General features: G+C 50.9%; 1 protein-coding gene across 2 annotated transcripts in view; it reads right to left on the minus strand.

Annotated features, from left to right (window-relative positions):
• LOC119954973 (metabotropic glutamate receptor 8) overlaps positions 1-19779 on the minus strand; it is a 533585-nt gene that overhangs the window by 311000 nt on the left and 202806 nt on the right. The gene's annotated exons all lie outside the window — the stretch shown is intronic.

Below are 19779 nucleotides of genomic sequence, written 5' to 3' on the forward strand. Positions count from 1 at the left end.
TTAAACGTGCTCATGGGACTAAATGCCATGGGACTTTGTTCCCTTTGGAGAGAATCGTGCCCATACTTTCCAGCACAGATCAATGGGAAACAACCAGAAACTAACTCTGGCTGATTTTCCCTTTTCCAGCTTCAGGTGTGATCAGTTAATTCAACACTGATCTGGACCTAATTTGACAATATCCTATTCAAATGAGATGGACATACCCATACACATACAGGGACATACATACACACAGACACAGATACACACAGGCACACGTACACACACACACAGGGACATGCATGCGCACAAACACAATGCCACATGCACACACATTGCGTGCAGAAAGGCAAACTGATGTATGGATGCGTACATGCACAAGTACACAAATGGAGCGTATGCACACACACACACACACAGAGGCAGGAACATGCATCATGCACGTACGTACAAACATAACTGCATATGTACATAAATACACAGACACATACACACAGACTCACAAACTCACAGATACATGAACACACACACACACAACACATAAGGACTACAATTGTACATATACATACAGACGCACATATACACAATACATTTGTATAATTGCCAAAGAATGTAGGAATCTTTATTTATTAGTCCCTAAATGTTTTTCCCAATCTTGATTTGAGTAATAAAAATTTAAAGCTGAACTGTCTGCAAATATCTTATCTGTTCATGCCAAACAATACAAATCAATACAAACAAGTAAATTTGTTTTCAGACTTTACTGAAGCATCATTTGAATGCCGCTGACTGGTTCAGCTTGGCTTCATTTTAATGCTTTTTTTTCCTCTGGTAACTCAAGTAAGATTTTGGGTGCATAATTCAGATGAGCAGCTCCACTGCTGAAGCCGGGCACTTCCTTGGGAGCCCAGATTGCTCCATGTTCACATGGGCCATGGCCGACACCAAATACCATCTCGAGAATACCCCTGGCGAGGGTGGCTCCTGTACGCGCTGAAGTGGGGGTGTCATGATGCCAGACAGCCCAATCAGCTGGTGTGTGGTAAACCACTGTTACACCTGTATGAGGTGACGTGTGGTAGGACCTGTATTACAGGTTCGCCGGTAGCCCCTGCCTGCTGGCTCCGCGCAGGAAGAGGAGTGTAAATATGCGTGTCCTCTATTCAGCAGCCATTTCGCCAGCTGCTGAAGGACGCCACGCATCCTACTGCAATAAAGCCACAGTTGTACCCAATCTGAGTCTTTGTGCAATTGACCGTGCATCAATTTATTGTAGTAAGATTATCTACAAGATGGATCTCCGAATCAAACCAGATCGCCTGCAGCTGGATCCGCAATCGGCCGACGCCAGAAGAAACTTTAATCACTGGCTAGCTTGCTTCGAGGCTTACATAAACTCAGCAACCAACACACCGACGGAGGCTCAGAAAATACAGATCCTACACTCAACATTGAGCTCCAGCATGTTTCCTCTGATCCAGGACACCCCGACTTACGCGGACGCCATGGCGCTCCTCAAAGAGCACTACGCACAGAAAGCAAACTCACTCTTCGCCAGGCACGGGGATTGGGTCAGACCTCATCCGCCAAAGACTGCTCGAAGGGGCCACGCTCGACCTAGCGGAGACTAAAAAGCTTGCGCTCTCCATGATGGTTGCCTCATGTAACGCTCAGGCCTACCCCTCCAGCTGCGCGGCCCACCCCCCCTATCCCTCATGGACCCCGCAAACGGCCGCCCCAGCCGAGGCCTTATCCAGCCAATACGCCTGCGCCACACGCCAATCCGCGCATCCTGGGGGTTCCCGATGTTACTTCTGCGGCCAGCAGAAGCACCCTCACCAACGCTGCCTGGCTTGCATCGCCATTTGCAAGGCTTGCAGCAAAATGGGTCACTTCGCCGCAGTGTACCAGGCCCACGCAGTCGCCGCAATCGCCCCTCACCCCTGACACACGCATAATGGGCGCCGCCATCTTTGTCTGGGACCACGTGCGGCCAGTGGGCGCGCCATCTTCACCACCCTGGACCACGCTCAGCCAGTGGGTGTCGCCATCTTCACCCCCCCCCCCCCGCCCCGGGGACACGCGCGGCCAGTGGGTGCCGCCATCTTCACCCCCAAGGCCATGCGCGGCCAGTGGGCGCCGCCATCTTCCCCCTCTCAGTCCACGTGCGGCCCAGGGGCACCACCATCTTGTTCAGCTCCAACAATGTGTGGCCCATGGGTGCCGTCATTTTGTCACCCGCAGGATCGTCAGTTGCGGCCATCTTGTCTTCCCCAAGGGGCATTGGCGCCGACGACATTCCATGACCGGTGCCCCCCATGCTCTCTGTCTTCTGACACCAGTGATGATCAGCCGCAGCTCGCCTCAATGACGCTCACCCAGTCCTGGCCTCACAACCTGGCCACCGCTTCGACTACGGTGAAAATCAACGGCCACGTGACCTCTTGCCTGCTGGACGCCGGGAGCACCGAAAGCTTCTTCCACCCGGATACGGTAAGGCGCTGTTCCCTCGCGCTCCACCCCGCCAACCAAAGAATCTCCCTGGCCTCCGGATCCCATTCCGTCCTGATCCGGGGGTTCTGCACGGTCACTCTAATGGTCCAGGGTGTAGAATTCAGTGGCTTCCGCCTCTAGGTCCTTCCCAATCTCTGCGCTGCACTATTACTAGGTCTGGATTTCCAGTGCAACCTCCAGAGCCTCACCCTCAAATTCGGCGGGCCCCTTCCACCCCTCACTGTGTGCGGCCTCGTGACCCTAAAGGTCGACCCCCCTCCCTCTTTGCCAATCTAACTTTGGATTGCAAACCCATTGCCACCAGGAGCAGACGGTACAGCACCCAGGACAAGACCTTCATCAGGTCCGAGGTCCAGCGGCTGCTTCAGTAGGGTATTATCGAGGCCAGAAACAGCCCCTGGAGAGCTCAAGTGGTAGTTGTTAAAACTGGGGAGAAGTATAGAATGGTCGTGGGCTACAGCCAGACCATCAATCGGTACATGCAGCTCGATGCGTACCCCCCCACGCATATCTGATATGGTCAATCAGATTGCACAGTACCGGGTCTTCTCGACAATCGACCTAAAATCTGCCTACCACCAGCTCCCCATTCGTAAATCGGGCCATCCATACACTGCCTTCGAGGCGGACTGTCGTCGCTATCACTTCCTCCGGGTTCCCTTCGGCGTCACTAACGGGGTCTCGATCTTCCAAAGGGAGATGGACCGAATAGTCGACCAGTACAGTTTGCGCGCCATTTTTCCGTACCTAGACAATGTCACCATCTGCGGTCATAATCAGCAGGACCACGATGCCAACCTTGCTAAATTCCTCCGCACCGCCACTCACCTCAACCTCACCTACAATAAGGAGAAGTGTGTGTTCAGCACGACCCGCTTAGCCATCCTTGGCTATGTGGTCCAGAACGGAGTTCTGGGACCCGATCCCGACCGCATGCGCCCCCTCATGGAGCTCCCCCTTCCCCACTGCCCAAACGCTGCCTGGGGTTCTTCTCCTACTACGCTCAGTGGGTCCCAAACTATGTGGACAAGGCCCGCCCACTCATTCAGTCCACCCATTTTCCCCTTACGGCTGAGGCACAACAGGCCTTTGCCCGTATCAGAGCAGACATAGCCAAGGCCGGGATGCACGCAGTAGACAAGACACTCCCCTTTCAAGTAGAAAGCGACTCATCAGATGTCGCACTTGCCGCCAGCCTCAATCAGGCAGGCAGACCCATGGCATTCTTTTCCCGCACCCTTCATGCCTCAGGAAATCGGCACTCGTCCGTCGAAAAGGATGCCCAAGCTATCGTTGAAGCTGTGCAGCATTGGAGGCATTACCTGGCTGGCAGAAGATTCACTCTCCTCACTGACCAGCGGTCGGTAGCCTTCATGTTCAACAACACGCAGCGGGGCAAGATCAAAAATGATAAAATCTTGCGGTGGAGAATCGAGCTCTCCACCTATAATTACGAGATTCTGTGTCGCCCCGGCAAACTCAACGAGCCCCCTGACGCCCTATCCTGAGGTACGTGTGCCAGCGCACGAGTAGACCGACTCCCGGCCCTACGCGACAGCCTTTGTCACCCGCGGGTCACACGGTTTTACCATCTTGTCAAGGCTCGCAATCTGCCCTACTCCGTTGAGGAAGTACGGACAGTCACCAGGGACTGCCAGGTCTGTGCGGAGTGCAAGCCGCACTTCTACTGGCCGGACTGTGCGCGCCTGGTGAAGGCCTCCCGCCCCTTTGAACACCTAGAAGGTCAGTAATTGGTGAGAGTTAGGACAGTTTGCAACAAACATGTGTCCGACATGAGACAGAGAAAGCATTAATGGCAGGGTGAAGGGCTATAGAAGGTGCTTATGGTGGCATAAAGATAAGGGGTGGGGTTCTCCATAGCCTGACACCAAAATCGTGATTGGCGATCAGGCGGAGAATGGATTTCCACACCAAAATTGGGCCGGTGCCGGTTTGACGCTGGTCCACCATTCTCTGCCCCCTCCAAACTGGTGTCATCCTGATGTGTGCCGTTTCAGTGCCGTTGGCGCGTTGCCGGCTGGTCTACCCACAATGCTTCACCCCCGATGGGCTGAGTTCCCAGCGGCGCGGGCTACGTGTGGTCCAAACGGTCGGGAACCTGGCGTGCTGGCTGCGGACTGTGTCCAGCGCAGCCATACTCGGCCGGGAACAGTGCCGCTGGCCGGGGGGGCTTCTGCTCGGGCTGGGGAGACTGGTGGGGGGTGGCCAGGGGTAGCCAGGGGGTGAACTGTGGGGTCGCGGACAGCGAGTTCGTGCACGGTCAGCGCCATGTTGTACGTTGCAACCGCTGCAGGTCATCAGCCGTGCGCATGCGGGGCCTGGGACCTGGCCATTCTCTGGGCGTTTTTGGCACGGGCTGCAAGAGTTTCAGTCTGCAATGGTAGACTGGAATCAGTGAAGGTTTCACACCGATTATTTGGTTGTGAAAGACCACACATGCTCCGCTTGCATCAGCACTTAGTCTCAGGAACGGAGAATCCAGCCCAAGATATCAGAATGTGTTAATGGAAGATACCAAGATCAGCGCTCGGTGAAAGCCATACATCAGAACCAGTGAGAGAAGGCCCGGTGAGGAAGGAGGGTTTTACACTGGTGCGAAAAATGTTTTGGATATTAAAGAAAGGGTCACGACGGAAGAGGAAGGTCACAGTCTAAAGGTGTTGGAGCACTGCAGCAGGCCGAGAGCAGACATGTGGGCACGAGAGCAAGATGATGAGGTAAAATGGCAGGGGACAGGAAGGTTGGGGTTATGCTTGCAGACTGAGCGAAGGTGTCCCGCAAAGCAGCTACCCTGTCTGCATCTAGTCTCCCCAATGCAGCAGACCAAATTGAAGGAAGAACACATCTTTGTTGTTTCAAACACAAGCTTTCGGAGCGTTGCTCCTTCCTCAGGTGAATGGAGAGGTATGTTCCAGAAACATTTATATAGACAAAGTCAGAGATGCCAGAACATGCAAACCCACAAATGCTCACATTCCAAGCATTGACAAAGCTAGAAGCCGTTGTTCCCTGATCCGGCAGTCCCCTTATCCAGATAAGTATTTGACCTATTAGCAGTAAGATTAGCCTAGTCTTATAGTTTTATATGCATGATTAGTAGATTATTGTAATATAATAAACGTGTCTTGTTTGAACTTACTAATTGGTGTATGGTTTTATTGCTTTGAACTTGACCTTGAAACTTGTGGCGGTATCTTAACGATACCTGGCGACTCCAAAGCTAAGTAACGAAACAGAGCCAAATTGAGTGTTAAGCACACTCACCCAGAACGAGCAACAAAACAAACCTGTTGGACTTTAACCTGGTATTGTAAGACTTCTTACTGTGCTTACCCCAGTCCAACGCCGGCATCTCCACATCACATCTTTGTTGCATCTCTCCTCACTCCCAGCAACCGCTGACCTTCTATTCTGCCCCAGCTGCTCCACCCCTTCTGATACAGTATAAAATCCATCACATTTCTTCCTCTCTTTAACTCTGAAGAAGAGCCACATGGACTCTAAATATTAACTCTGTTTCTCTCTCCACAGATGTGCCAGACCTGCTGAGTTTATCCAGTATTTTCTGATTTTATTATTTGGGGATGAGTTGACCTGTCTACACAAAGGTTGAAGTTGCAGCATGTCTGGATCTGCAGCATGACAGAGAGAAGATGCAGAGGCTGCAGAGAGGGCAAGCTCCCTCTGCCAAGCTGGATCCAGACTTGTCCATGCTGTAGGATAGGCCTGCCATACTCTGGATGCACCAATCAGCAGTCTGCTCCATGCCACCCCAGTGAGATCCTCATTTGAGACCAGTGAACCAGAGCTCATCTGCGACCTCATAGTCTGGGAAGCTGATACACAAACTATCTTTTCCCCTGGTGTGGCTGCCGCGCATTCAAGCACAGTTATTCAACACTTGTGGATTTCAATTCTGTACCACCGTCTAAGGTATGCAGAGAGCCAATATCTGTGCTGGCAGCTGTGAGGGTCACATCAAGTGACAGGGCCATTTTGCATTCCACGCCAATTTAACCAAAGTCTGTGGGTGGGATTCTCTGATATCCGGCCGGCAGGCCGTACCAGCGCCAAAGAGTTGCATTGGGCCACCTGGAAGGTGCAGAATCCTCCGCACTTCCGGGGGTTAGGCCGGCGCTGGAGTGATTGGCGCCATGCCAACCGGCGCCAAAGGGCCTCCGCTGGCCAGCACGAGTTGGCTCATGCGCAGGGCCACCAGCGTGTTCACAGAACCACTGGCGTGATTCCTGCGCATGCGCAAGGGGTTTCTTCTCCGCGCCGGCCATGCTGGAGCTTTACACAGGCCGGCTCGGAGGGAAAGAGTGCCGCCAGGGCACAAGCCCACCCGCAGATCGGTGGGCCCCGATCGCAGGCCAGGCCACCGTGGGGGCCCCCCCCCGGGGCCGGATCCCCCTCACGTACACCCCCCCCTTCCGAGGACGCCGCAAGCCGCCCTCAGAGCCAGGTCCCGCCAGTACAAACCTTGTGTAATTCACGCCGGCGGGACTGGCCGAAAACGGGCGGCCGCTCGGCCCATCGGGGACCGGAGAATCACCGAGGGGGCCACTGCCAACGGTCCCCGATCGGCGCGCCACGATCCTCGCCCCGCCGAACATCCGGCGGCGGAGAATTCGGCAGCCGGAGTCGGAGTGGCGGGGCGGGATCACGCCGCCTCCTGACTATTCTCCGAACCAGCGGGGGGGGGGGGGGGTCACGCCACCTCCTGACTATTCTCCGAACCAGCGGGGGGGGGGGGGGGTCAGAGAATCCTGCCCTGTTACTTCACAAATCTCAATCCAATAACGCCTAAACTACTGTGGATCCCACTCCTGTTAGGTTTGTGTGCAGCAACAGCAGACATTCCATCCGATACGACAATCCTGTACGCGAGGTGGCAGCACCAAACTTGGATCTGGGCAGATGGCCAAATGGGAGCCCCATGTCCAAAAAGCAACCCATGCCGTATTGTAATCTTATACAGTATCATTTACTCCTTCTGCCCGGGCTTTATTACCTTTACAAACTTTCTGAGAAAGCATCCGTCTTTTTTAATGTATATAATCTTCCTGTCTCTGTGCTCCCCCCCCACCTTCCACTGTGTTTCAGAATGTGTGGCAAAGTGCCTATCTGTCAGCGAGATGAGGTCACAAAACCTTTCCCCACTCGAGTGTATCTGTCACTGCTCAAACTGTGTCTGATCATTTCTCTGCCAAGCTGCCAGATGGAGCCCATGCTATGGTGGGACGGCCCATCACACTGGGGACACAGGAATGAGAGTGAAGGAATGATATAAAACAGCTTAACCTGCTGCTATACCTCCTGCCATCTGATTGCAGTGGTTGTGAAGACACGGAACAGTGACTTCAGCAGGTAGGGACGAAAAGAACAATATTGAACAAAACACGACATAAAATATGTTCCTGTACATGGGTCTAGAGTCGTGAAATTCGGTTCTGTACCGTCTGGGTTAATCAGTGCCACAGCAAGCATTTTACCCCCAAAATGCCATTTGCGGTTCATCCACACATCTCTAGGCAGGATGCCAATGCCACTCAGGGGGCTGAGGGAGAAATTCCCTCACGTGGATGTTAGTGAGGAACAGTACGGGAGCCGTGCCAACTTCACCAAGGAGGCCGTCACTGAACCTTGCCACCTGCTGCAGCGTCCGAGCAGAGCAGGAAGGATACTGCCAGGAATCTTTATACAACTGCCTCCTTGCAGACTCGAGCCACACCTCCATGTCTCACCTACCAACAATGTCGATCCATCAGGACCTATAACCAGCATTCATAACTTCCCACACTCTCTCTCTCACACACACTGCTGCACAATTCACAGCTACAGCTCAGCTTCCCCCCACTGACAGCTTATTCAACCGCCGTCAGCCAAACCAATTGCACTACACTCACTGACATGCTCGCTCTTGCAGGCCGGGGTGGTGCATAGCCTCTGGCAGCAGCCCTGAACTGGCGAGGAAAAGCACGGACGTATGTCTTAGAGCACGACAAGATATGCTCACCATTTGCCATGGCAGGCTGTCTAGCTGAAATCGTACTCAGACCTCCTTCTCCCTTTCCACTCCCCTCTCATTGTACAATCTCCTCTGATTTGGATTCTGCAACTGGTGTAAGAATGCCATGTCCCACTCCCCTCACCACAACCCTACTCCCTGTGATGTTATCCCAAGACACCTACCCAGATACATAGCCTGACCAGGCAGTAGTTCGGAAGCAAAACGTGGTAGATGAAGAAAGGATGACAATGAGAAAAGACTATGGGTGAGGTTCTCCATTGTCCGACGCCGATATCATAATCGGCGATCGGGCGGAGAATCCCTTCTGACGCCCAAATCAGGGGCAGTGCCATTTTGACGCTGGTTTTCTAGTCTCCGCCCTCTCCGAAATGGTATCATCGTGCCGCGCACCGCACGCCGTTGGAACGGCATTGACGCATCACCTGAGTGACGCTGTTGGCCAGGGGAGTTTCCGCGAGGGCTGAGGGGACTGGTGAGGGGTGGCCAGTGGTTGTCCTGTGGGGCAGTATTTGACAGTTCGGGTCTGCGCATGGCCGGCACCATGTTGTACGGCGCGACTGCGGCAGGTCTTTGCCATGCCCGGCCACGGACCCGGCCATTCTTCAGCCATTTTTTGCACAGGAGCCGGGACTTATACCCAACGCTGCTGCTAGCCCCTCACCAGTCTCAGAATCGACGAGGGCTCGGCGCCGATTTTGGAGTCATAAAACTCCACAGTTCCCATGGCAGCGTCGGCATTTAGCCGCAGATCAGAGAATCCAGCCACATCACTTGCATTCACAGATATCAGCTCACTTCACATATCTCATAGGTGAGATTACAGGCACAAAGGGCAATGCAGATGCTCACTTGCCTTCAGACAAGTCCTGTTGCAAAGATTGGAATAAGGATTGAATGGGGGAGCCTATAGGAACAGATTGATGGGTATGCACAGTGTACTGCTGAGAGTACTCCAACTTAGTACAACACTTTGTGCTGAGCTTAGAACCCATCCTTTCTGGTGTGAGTGTGGTAGCCAACTCCGCGGGAACACTTCTGGACCCATTGCTGGTGCAGCGTCTGATGGCTGATGTCTCAGCTTCCATGCAGCGCAAGAAGAAGCCATCTTTGACCCTCAGGGTGTTGCCACGGAAACATCAGGCTGGTCATGCAGGCTCAGCTTGTTTCCAGGCAGGCTTGCACTGCTGCCATCATGGCTGCAGATCATAGTGCTCAAAGGGGCTGGAGGCTCTCCCTGAGCCCACCAATCTGCGCTCCAGCAGGTTACTCAGATTGCTGTGACACCGCTCTGTGGGAACAGCAGCAGTTCCACGGACCTTAAATATGCTGCCTTCTAGCATTCGTCCCCCTACCGACATCACACTGTCATTGCCCTTGCTGTTTCCAGTCAGCTAGACAGCCCACACTGCTGCTGCCCATTCTGAGGTGGTACACTCTGAAGCTGGGCCTTCCAGGCCACAGCTGTGTGAGGATGGTCTGCAATCCCATCTGCAGTCTCCTCCTTTAGTCACCTTGCACCAGGCATACTAACAGGGCACCACTGTATAGGAGCACTAGGACAGGCACATGGAAGACAGGCACTAAGCGAATGCACCAAGGTGATTAACTGGATTGAATATTGCTAAATAGCATTGTTTTCTGTGAAGGGGCACCTTCCTGCTCTTGAACGTATGTTCAGCAGCGCAATGTTGAGAGAGGATATTCACTGGGGCATTGAGGTCCAACATCACAAGAATCAAATCAGCATTAGACACTGTCTGACGTCAGAATCTGCCTGTTCTTCATATTTCCAGGCATGGTTGCTACTGACGTATCCAAAACGGCATCTGGCGTGGCCCACAGCAGTGCAAACACCATTTTATATGTGAAAAGGCACTTTAGCAGCAATAACACTGATGTAACATTCACTAGCAAGGGTGGACCCCAGCCACAACCTGTTTAAAGGGCTCATCAATCAGCCCAAGGGAAGTTGCTGAATGATTCTTATACAGGCTGCTGCTGTGTTGGAGGTTTCTGGTGCCTCTACTGGCTATGGCTTGACAAATGGTGAAGGCTTTGATTCTCAAGTCAAAAGTTCTGTTCACACCATTTGTTCCCAGACACAGTTGCTGTATTCCTAATCCGCAGCCTAAATTTTTAACATTGCTGTCTGTCTGGATTCACGTAGACTTTAAGATCCTAATAGGTAGCTTTTGAAGAATTTAGTGTACTTTTTTTGAAAAACAGGAACCCATCAGTGAGGCTCACCTTTCAACCTTGCTTTGTGACAGCGTGGAGCCAGCAAACCATCTCAGCACCTGGCAGCAAAGCCATTGCTGCACATGACAGAGGGGCTGCATCACTGTATAAGTGACACCTGATCCTGTCAGAGCACCTTGCATGTCAATGGAACATTGCAGTTCTTTTAAAAAGAAGGATGGACTTTATTTTCGGAGATGCAATGGGCGAGCCTCATCCTGGGAAGACATTGGCCGGGATTCTCCGACTCTCTGCGCCTGAATCATGCCCGGCGCAGAGGCGGAGAATAGCCGCTCATGCTGGAAATCCGGCGCTTCCGCGATTCTCTGCGAACCCGCCAGTCGCCCGTGCCGTGGGGAACAGGCCCCCGTGGCAATTCTCCGCGGTCGACCGGCCGAACTCCCGCCGGCGTGGTTTACACGTGGTACCCGGCGGGAGCTGGGACCTGCGGCCGCGGTGGCAGTCCCGGTGGAAGCGGGGGGTGTCTGACTCCGGAGTGGCCAGGCCCGCAATCGGGGGCCACCGATCGGCGGGCCATCGCGATCTGGGAGGGACAACTTCCTCCACGCGGACCCGCTTGCGGCCGCCGTGCGCATGCGCGGCCGCGCGGTCTGGACAGCAGGGCCCCGCCAGCAGCCAGAGATGCGGGGCGCACGCCGGGGCTCTGCTAACCCCCTGGAAAACAGAGAATCAGCCCCGACCTTCGAGGAAAAAGTCCGAAGTGATTCTCGCCCATTTTGTGGCGGGCGTAGGGTACGTCTTCCAAGGGGGTTGTAACATTCCCACCCCCCCCCCCCCCTACCCCCCCCCACCCCTCCCTCCACCCCAAAGCCCGGAGAGATGTCCAAGTCCATCCGTTGTGGAGGAGGATGCCCTGGTCTGTTTGCAGAGGGTCGGCATTCTGGCATCGACGAAGCTGGGCCGGGAGGGTCGTGTATTGCACCGGCGACCAGCATTTGCATGTGGATTGTTGAGGTTTGTCAGCGTGGGTGCTGGTGCGGTTGGAAGTGTCACGACGTTCCCTGGTGGGTAAATGACCATGACAGAATCAGGTTCCGAGACTATAGGGTCGACGTCTGGCATTTCAGGCTCTGGGAATCAACGGTTGGGGAAGGCCGGTAATGGAGTCGGTAACGGAGGCCGCGGAAGGACCGGGATTGGAGCGTAATGAGCAGGTTCCAAAGGCTCATGGGTGCTGCGGTGGATGTGGTCCACATAACAGCTTTCCTACTTTCTCAGTGTGAGGACTGAATACGAGATGGTCGCATTGGGTAAAGTACCATGCCTGTGATCCACGCGGTGCAGTCATCGAAATTCCATACATAGATGGCGTCTCCAGTCCGAAACAGCACAGTAGCATGTGCCGGCCGGTATCCGCCTCTGATCTGTCCTGCCCGCGGTAGACCAAGTCCCCAATGTCTGGGATAACCAGGCTTGTGTATCCTGAGGCATGTCCCCACTACTTCCACTGGTAGTAGGACAATTCGCCGAAAGACAATTAGCCGACGGACAGTTGGCCGACAGACAATTGACAGACGGGACAATTCACAGACAGGACAATTGGCCGATAGGACAATTAGTCGACAGGGAATAGTTGCACTTAAAATAGTTATACTAAATTACGTACTTCAACAATTGTAAATGAATTTCAAGACTTCAAGACAATTAGTCGACAGGGAACCCACTGAAAATAGTTATACTAAATTACGTACTTCAACAATTGTAAATGAATTTCAAGACTTCAAGAAGGAACTTAAATGTGACGTCTATTACAGTGGACTTTGAGAAAGCAGCTATAAACAGCATCAAAAAACATTTACCTCACGTTTCTGTGTATGGTTGTTTTTTTCACTTTGGCCAGTGTTTATGGCGCAAGATACAGACTACAGGTTTACAAACGTGGTACAGCGACCGAGAAAATGCTTTCATTATAAAACAGCTGCAAGCGATAGCTTTCGTACCACCTGATGATGTTGCTGTTTTGTTTGAACAATTTCTTCATTCTTTAAATGCACAAACAGATGAAATTTTGGAGCAGTTGCTGTCTTATTTCGAGTGTACATGGGTAGGAATCATGCAACGCGGTAGACGCCGACGCCCAATATTTGACATTTATTTATGGTCCTGTCACTCCAGAGTTCTCAGTGATCTCCCAAAAACTAACAACTCGCTAGAAGGGTGGCACCACGCCTTCAGTAGAAGAGTCAATGTCCATCACCCTAATTTATCCAAATTAATTCAGAAGCTTAGGATTGAACAGTCAAGCACTGAAATTATAATTGAACAGGCATTATCAGGGGCTGATGTGGCAAGGGAAAACAAAAAATACATTCGCCTCAAGAAAAGACTCCAAAAACTTGTACTCAACTACAATGCTGAAGATGGGTTGCAATTTTTACGTGCATGTGCACATAATTGTATGTAAGAGTTTTTAACAGGCTGTTCCTGTCTTTTTATATAAATGAGTAATTTTTTAAATAATCGTTAATAAATTATATTTAATAAATAATTTGTTGTATTTGTATTTCTATTTCGCCTATCCTTTTTATTCTTTTATTTTTAATAAGTGTTGGCCAATTGTCCTGTCTGTCAATTGTCTGTCTGTCAATTGTCTGTCGGCTAATTGTCTGTCGGCCAATTGTCCTGTCGGCGAATTGTCCTGTCTGTCAATTGTCCGTCGGCCAGCTGTCCGTCGGCTAATTGTCTTTCGGCGAATTGTCCGCACACGACTTCCACTAGTGCCACTCCCATGTTGGAGTGTGGTGTGGTCAGCCGGGTGTACCAGGATCCAGTGGTTAGCTTCTGCATCCCTCGCTGGAACGTTTGGACCAACCACAGTAAGACGCCGTCCTCTACACTAAGCTCCAGTTTTGTTGTATAGGCCCTCAGGTCGTCGGGCAAAGCCCAGTGTTGGGCGTATGTGGTGGACGTACATGGTGGACCCTGGATAACTGTGGATCCATTTAGGCCCATTCCTTGATGCAAGTCGCCATAACTGTCAGAGAAGCCATAAAATGGAGGGCGGCGATGACTTCTTCAGTCGATGTGGGTGCCGATGGCCCCGTGGCGAGGGGGTGGTGGATCAATGCGTCGGCATGGGGACCAGTGTGCCAGGGCGGTGTTCAAAGGTGTATTCCTATGCAGCTAATAGCAAACCCCACCTTAGGACCCTGGCCAACGCCATCTGGGAGAATCACTATCCTCTTTAACATTTAGCAGTGGCTTGTGATCAGTTTAGACCATAAATGCTTGGCCGTCGGCATACTGGTGGAACTTGCAAACCCCAAAAACGACAGCCAGGATGTATGAGGTTGGCCCCCACCCGGTAAGGGGAAGCATCGCACGTTAACAGAGCTGACTTGCTGAGGTGGAATTGGGTGAGAGGTTTGTCAGAAGACAATTTCCACTCCACCTCTGTGGCTGCTTTCTGTTGTGGAGCAATCCACTTCCAGAGGGTGCCCCTTTCCCAGTGATTGGTGGAACGGGCTGAGCAGCGTTGCCAAGTTTGGGATAAGATTCCCATAACAGTTGAGGGAGCATAACTCATTTGTCCTCCCGGGCGGGTGCCTGCTTGATTGCCCGCACCTTGCCCTCCACTGAGTGTAAGCTGTGTTTGTCTGTCCGATGCCTCAAGTACCGGGGGCATTGAAAATGCACTTTTCCCGCGCTGCTGCCTCATGGCACTGAGGACCCAGATTCAATCCGGGCCCCGGGTCACTGTCTGTGTGGAGTTTACACATTTTCCCGTGCCTGCGTGGGTCTCACCCCAAAACCCAAAGATGTACAGGGTAGGTGGATTGGAAACATTATTGGAAATAGCGGATTGGAAACATTAAATTGTAATTGGAAAAAATTTGAAAAAGAAAAGAAACCGGCCTAATCCCTTCGGAGTCGGACACCGGCGCACTCAAACCGCCAGAGGATGTCAGTCAGGTTTTCCAAGTGTTTTTGTCCAGTGATGAGGATGTCGTCCATATACATGGCTACTCTGGATAGACCGCGTAGGATATTTTCTATCACTCAGTGAAATATTGCGCACTCCAATGAATCCCCAAACGGCAACCGTGTATTCCTGTAGCCCCTTGAGGGTATTAATGGTGAAAAATCACCTGGAGCCAAGGTCCAGACCCAACTGTAGGTACATGAGGTTCATATCTAGTTCAGTAATTGTCTTTCTCCCACAGGGCCTGGTGTAAAGATCCTCCATGTGCAGGATGGGTAATGGTGGGAGACGGGATCATCACGGATTCGTCCGGTGTCTTGATCCCGGCTCCCGGCCGCCACCTTGATACCCTGGTTCAGGAGAGCTGTCCTGGTGGGCCTCAGGCACTCTGCAGAGACAGCCTCTGTCCCTGCGGTGGGCCCCCCACTGCTCGGGTCTGGTTTCAGTCGGCCAACAGTTGCCCAGCTGACCGAAATTTGGGACCGCCATTTCCTGGAGCTCTCGGGCCCATGTTCCGCGCTCTTGCGGGAGACAGCAATTTTGATTGCTCACTGGAGGGTTAAGTGGGTTTCTGTTGGTAGTTCCGCTGTGTGGCGGCATTGCGAATGTCACAAATCAATCCATCACACAGGGACACTGAATATGGGCCCAAATTTGCAAGTTTCAGTGAGCTTCCTTAAGCGCGGCAAAAAGTCGTCGTTGAGCTCTCCTTGGGCCTGGGAGGCCGTATGGAAGTGAAATCTGTGGACTATAATTGGGGGCTTCGGATTCAAATGCTCCCCGACCAAGGCTACCAACGCGGAAAACGACCGGGAATCCGGCGTGCTTGGGTGGGTTAGGCTCTTTATGAGCGGATAGGTCGGCCCACGGACTGCAGTCAGCAATGCTACAGTTTCTCTTTCATCCCCAGTTATCGCATTTGATCGAAATAAATATTGCATCCGCTCAATATATTGAGCCCAGTCATCGCTATTCCCATCGAACGGTTCAATCTTTCCTATGTGAGGCAATCCGTCTGCTGGAGTAAAGGCCTCATGGGGCCCAGACAAAGTGGTCCGGTGGTGCAGTACGCGGTGCCGGCGGCAGCTCCACTCCAGCCTCGTCACCACTGTAGAATCCAACGCAGAGTTGCACAGGAATGCACGGTAGGATGTAAAATGAACTCAGCTTCATTCAATATACACAGCTAACTCTCCTCACCCCTAAAGGTCAGCCTCCCCGACTTGCAACCAGATCGGGGTTTAACTACAATGAGGCTCCCCCTTGGTAAGGGGAAACCCCGCCCCGTTTTACCTGGGAGTCTGTTCTTTGTGGTGGTCACGGGTAACCGGATGGTGCATGACCCATGACCTCTGAGGGGGTTGTAACAGACATAACTCTGGCTGGTGACATCCCTGTAGACCACTGATGGCTCCAGCTCACAGGGGACACATAGGGAAACCAGGATGTTCACTGAAGCAACATACCGGGCACTAAATCAATCATTCCGACGTTTGAACTGTTGTTAGGGAGGAGATTAACAATATGCACAATAGATGTTCGAAAAATGATAAGTATTTGCTGGATATTGTATAATATTGTCAGGGACAAGAATCTCATCATAGACTTGGCTGAGAAGCAATTGGAAATCATAAAAATCTAAGAGGGCAATGGTGCCACAATAGTCAACAGTAGCTGATCAATCTGTTCAGACAAGGTAATAGCATTGTTGCAAACTGCCCATATTTTATTGGACAATGGCCTGATGATCGCCAGTTGGACAGATGTATATTAACTCTTATTTGTTTCAATCATTTAGCTTTTGCAGCAAAGTATACGTTGGGTCGATTAAGTTTATTCTTGATCAACTACCAATTTCCTTTCTGCTCAATGAAATCAGCAGAGAGAACAAAATATACAAAAATGAATTCAGTTTTTTGTGATGGCAAATGGATGCACTGTCCTTTTTTTAACTGGTGTTTCCTTATAAACTTGGAATGTCCACATTGAATAAGGTAAGGTAAAGTCGCCACAGTCCCAGATGGCCAAAGGCTACTTTCCCCTTTGAGGGGGAGAGCTGGCTGGTGGTGATTTAACCTGAAGGTCACCACACCTCAGGCGAGGGGCAAATAATCCTCCTGTTGTGTGCACCTCTGAAAGAAGGAACGCCACAAGTCCCGAAATTGGGAGGGAAACACGTCTTCATTTGCAAAAAAACAGAAGATATATTTTTTAATTTATCAAAGTTTTTTAATGAGGTTTCCTTCATTCGTACTATTTTCAAATCAACTTTGAACAAATCAACAAATCAATGTTATATCTTCAGAAGATGTTCCTGTAAACTCATCAATTTGCCTTTTTGCGTTCTGGGGCAGCACCTTTCCCAACCTTTTGTGAAAGAATATCTGTCATCTGAAGAATTTGTTTGACCAGATCTAATAGTCAAATAGATGCTTTCCTTTGATGTTTCTAAAAGTAGCAGCTTGCAGAGTTCTGATGCATGAATGCCATCCTTCCATTGCTCCAATCTCCAGTCTCAGAAGTTGGATAAAATATTGTTCAATATAAGGTCAATTTTCAGCCATTCGGATCGGTATGTGGCTATGTTGAAACCTCCCAGACCTGCAGATTACTAAATAGCACCGATAAAAAGTGTAGAACATAGTTTTGTTTTCGGAAAACAGCAAGAAAAGTGCTACGTAATGGGGCAAGATAGGCAGGCCCAACAAAGTAAAAGGTTAAATGTGCCGAAAATATATTTCCTGAACCAGGTGGATAGCTTTGGCTCAATAAATCAGGAATGGTGGACCTCAAAGATGAGTTCCAGGGGGATCGTTAGGGCTCACATATGCCAGAGCATATTCGGGGAGGATACAGAATAAAGAAAGCATCTGTCTGCCTCTGATACACTTCAGATGAGTCCACAGGACACGGCTTGCTTCAGCCAGATGTCCAGGTCATGTGGCTCATCTGCTCTGTTCCTTCTATTCTTAACAGCAGGGAAGGTCATTACACCTTCTCCCCACACTGAGGACAGCAACAACAGCAGGGCAAACATAAGTTCTACCAAATTGCAAGCTTTTTAACCGCTCGGGGGCCAATCAATTCCACATACGTGATTCACATTCCACCTGTCCTTAATGAGGACGCCTTTTGGGAAACAGTTTGAAACATGAGCATTTAGGTCAACTTAGATCTCAATTATAAAATGATAATTATCCTCAAAGTCCAGATATTGCCTCTGGGATGCAGGACTCTGACATTTTATATAACTGCTGAGCAGGTAGTCAAGGTTGACCTTGTCAGTGACACCTCATTTGCCTTATATTCGGGCATTCATATTGTTATTCGGCGTCTTTGCTTCATTTACATTTTTTGACAGATTGGCCAAATTGCGTTAACCTTGAAGTGCTATATCCAAATAATCTTTGCAACTGGAGGGAAGCAAGGAACACTGCTTTTAAAAAAATGCATATACATGGCACCATTGAAAAAAATCAGGATGTCCCAAAGCTCTTCAACAGAGTGGAATACTTTGGAAGTGCAATGGTAATGTGTGAAATCTCATTTTCTAATTTGTGACCTTCTATTTCGTGGATCATTGTCCAGCTGTATATATTGGGGATGGAAACCTTTGCTCAGGAAGACAATAATGGGCTAGATCTTCTGGTCAATAGCGATTGAACTGTTGCTGCCCACGCAGGTTTTCTGAGAACCGACCCTTTTACGAGTCACAACCGTATCTTCTGAGCCCAGCTGAAACATCGAACACTCAGCACACCAATCTCCAGAGAAAATCGTCAATTCAAGGAAAGAGAGGACACATCCCCTTTTGACGACAGTAGCTGCCATGTTCAGGCAGGCTTTTAAAGGACAAGTCTCTCAGTAAGTGGGTGAGTCGCTGAATGGTTGAGCGGGTGAGCTGGGTAAATTGGTGAGGTAGGTATGTGAGTGAGTGGGCAGTTAGATTGGAAGACAGTCAGGAGCCCGGTGGACTAGAATCCCTACAGTGCAGAAGGAGGCCATTCGGCCCATCGAATCTGCACCGATCCTCTGAAAGAGCGCTCCACCCAGGCCTCACTCCTGTACCCTACTCCCATCACCCTACCGAACTCGCACATCCCTGGATACTGAGGGCAATTTATCACGGCCAATCCACCTAACCTGCACATCTTTGGACTGTGGGATTAAACCAGAGTACCAGAAGGAAACCCACGCAGACACAGGGAGAAAGTGCAAACTTCACATAGAAAATGCCGGATTTAAATCCGGGTCCCTGACGCTGTGAAGCAGCAGTGCTAACCACTATGCCAGCGTGCCAGTATTCGGGTGGTTGTGGCATAGTTAGCTGGTGGTGGTGGTCGAGTGCAGGGAGTAGCTCGGTCAGGTCACGGCATAGTCAGGTGTTGAGAGTAGTCAGGTGGTCGGGGAAGTAATCGGGGGATTCGTCAGTCAGTTTGGGGACAGTTTGGTTAGGTCGGTGGTTAGTTGGGTGCCTGGGGTAGTGGAGGGGTTGAGTCGATTTAGTTTGGAATTTAGTTAGACCTATGTTTTTGCAGGGGTGCAGTTGATTGTAGCCGAGATTTGAGAAAAGATATGATGTAAACAAAAAAACTTCTAATGCCTTCTCCTCCCGCTCCAGGTCTCCTGCAGTGAAAACAATTATTTATGATGACATATCTTCTTGAAACAATATAGTTCAAATGACCTTGTGGCAGGTATTACTTGAGGAGAAATACGTTACATTGTTCGTTATGCAGAAAATTAACTTTTCAAAAAGCAGTATAGGACACTGACAGATTGAAGGAGTGACAGCGACGGTTGTTGAAGTGATGTGGAGGTAACGTTGATGGCATAGAGTCATAGAGGATTACAGCATGGGGCATTGGGGAAGCACGGTAGCATGGTGGTTAGCATAAATGCTTCACAGCTCCAGGGTCCCAGGTTCGATTCCCGGCTGGATCGCTATCTGTGTGGAGTCTGAACGTCCTCCCCGTGTGTGCGTGGGTTTCCTCCGGGTGCTCCAGTTTCCTCCCACAGTTCAAAGATGTGCGGGTTAGGTGGATTG

This window comes from Scyliorhinus canicula, chromosome 20 (assembly GCF_902713615.1).
Source record: "Scyliorhinus canicula chromosome 20, sScyCan1.1, whole genome shotgun sequence".
Lineage (NCBI taxonomy): Eukaryota > Metazoa > Chordata > Chondrichthyes > Carcharhiniformes > Scyliorhinidae > Scyliorhinus > Scyliorhinus canicula.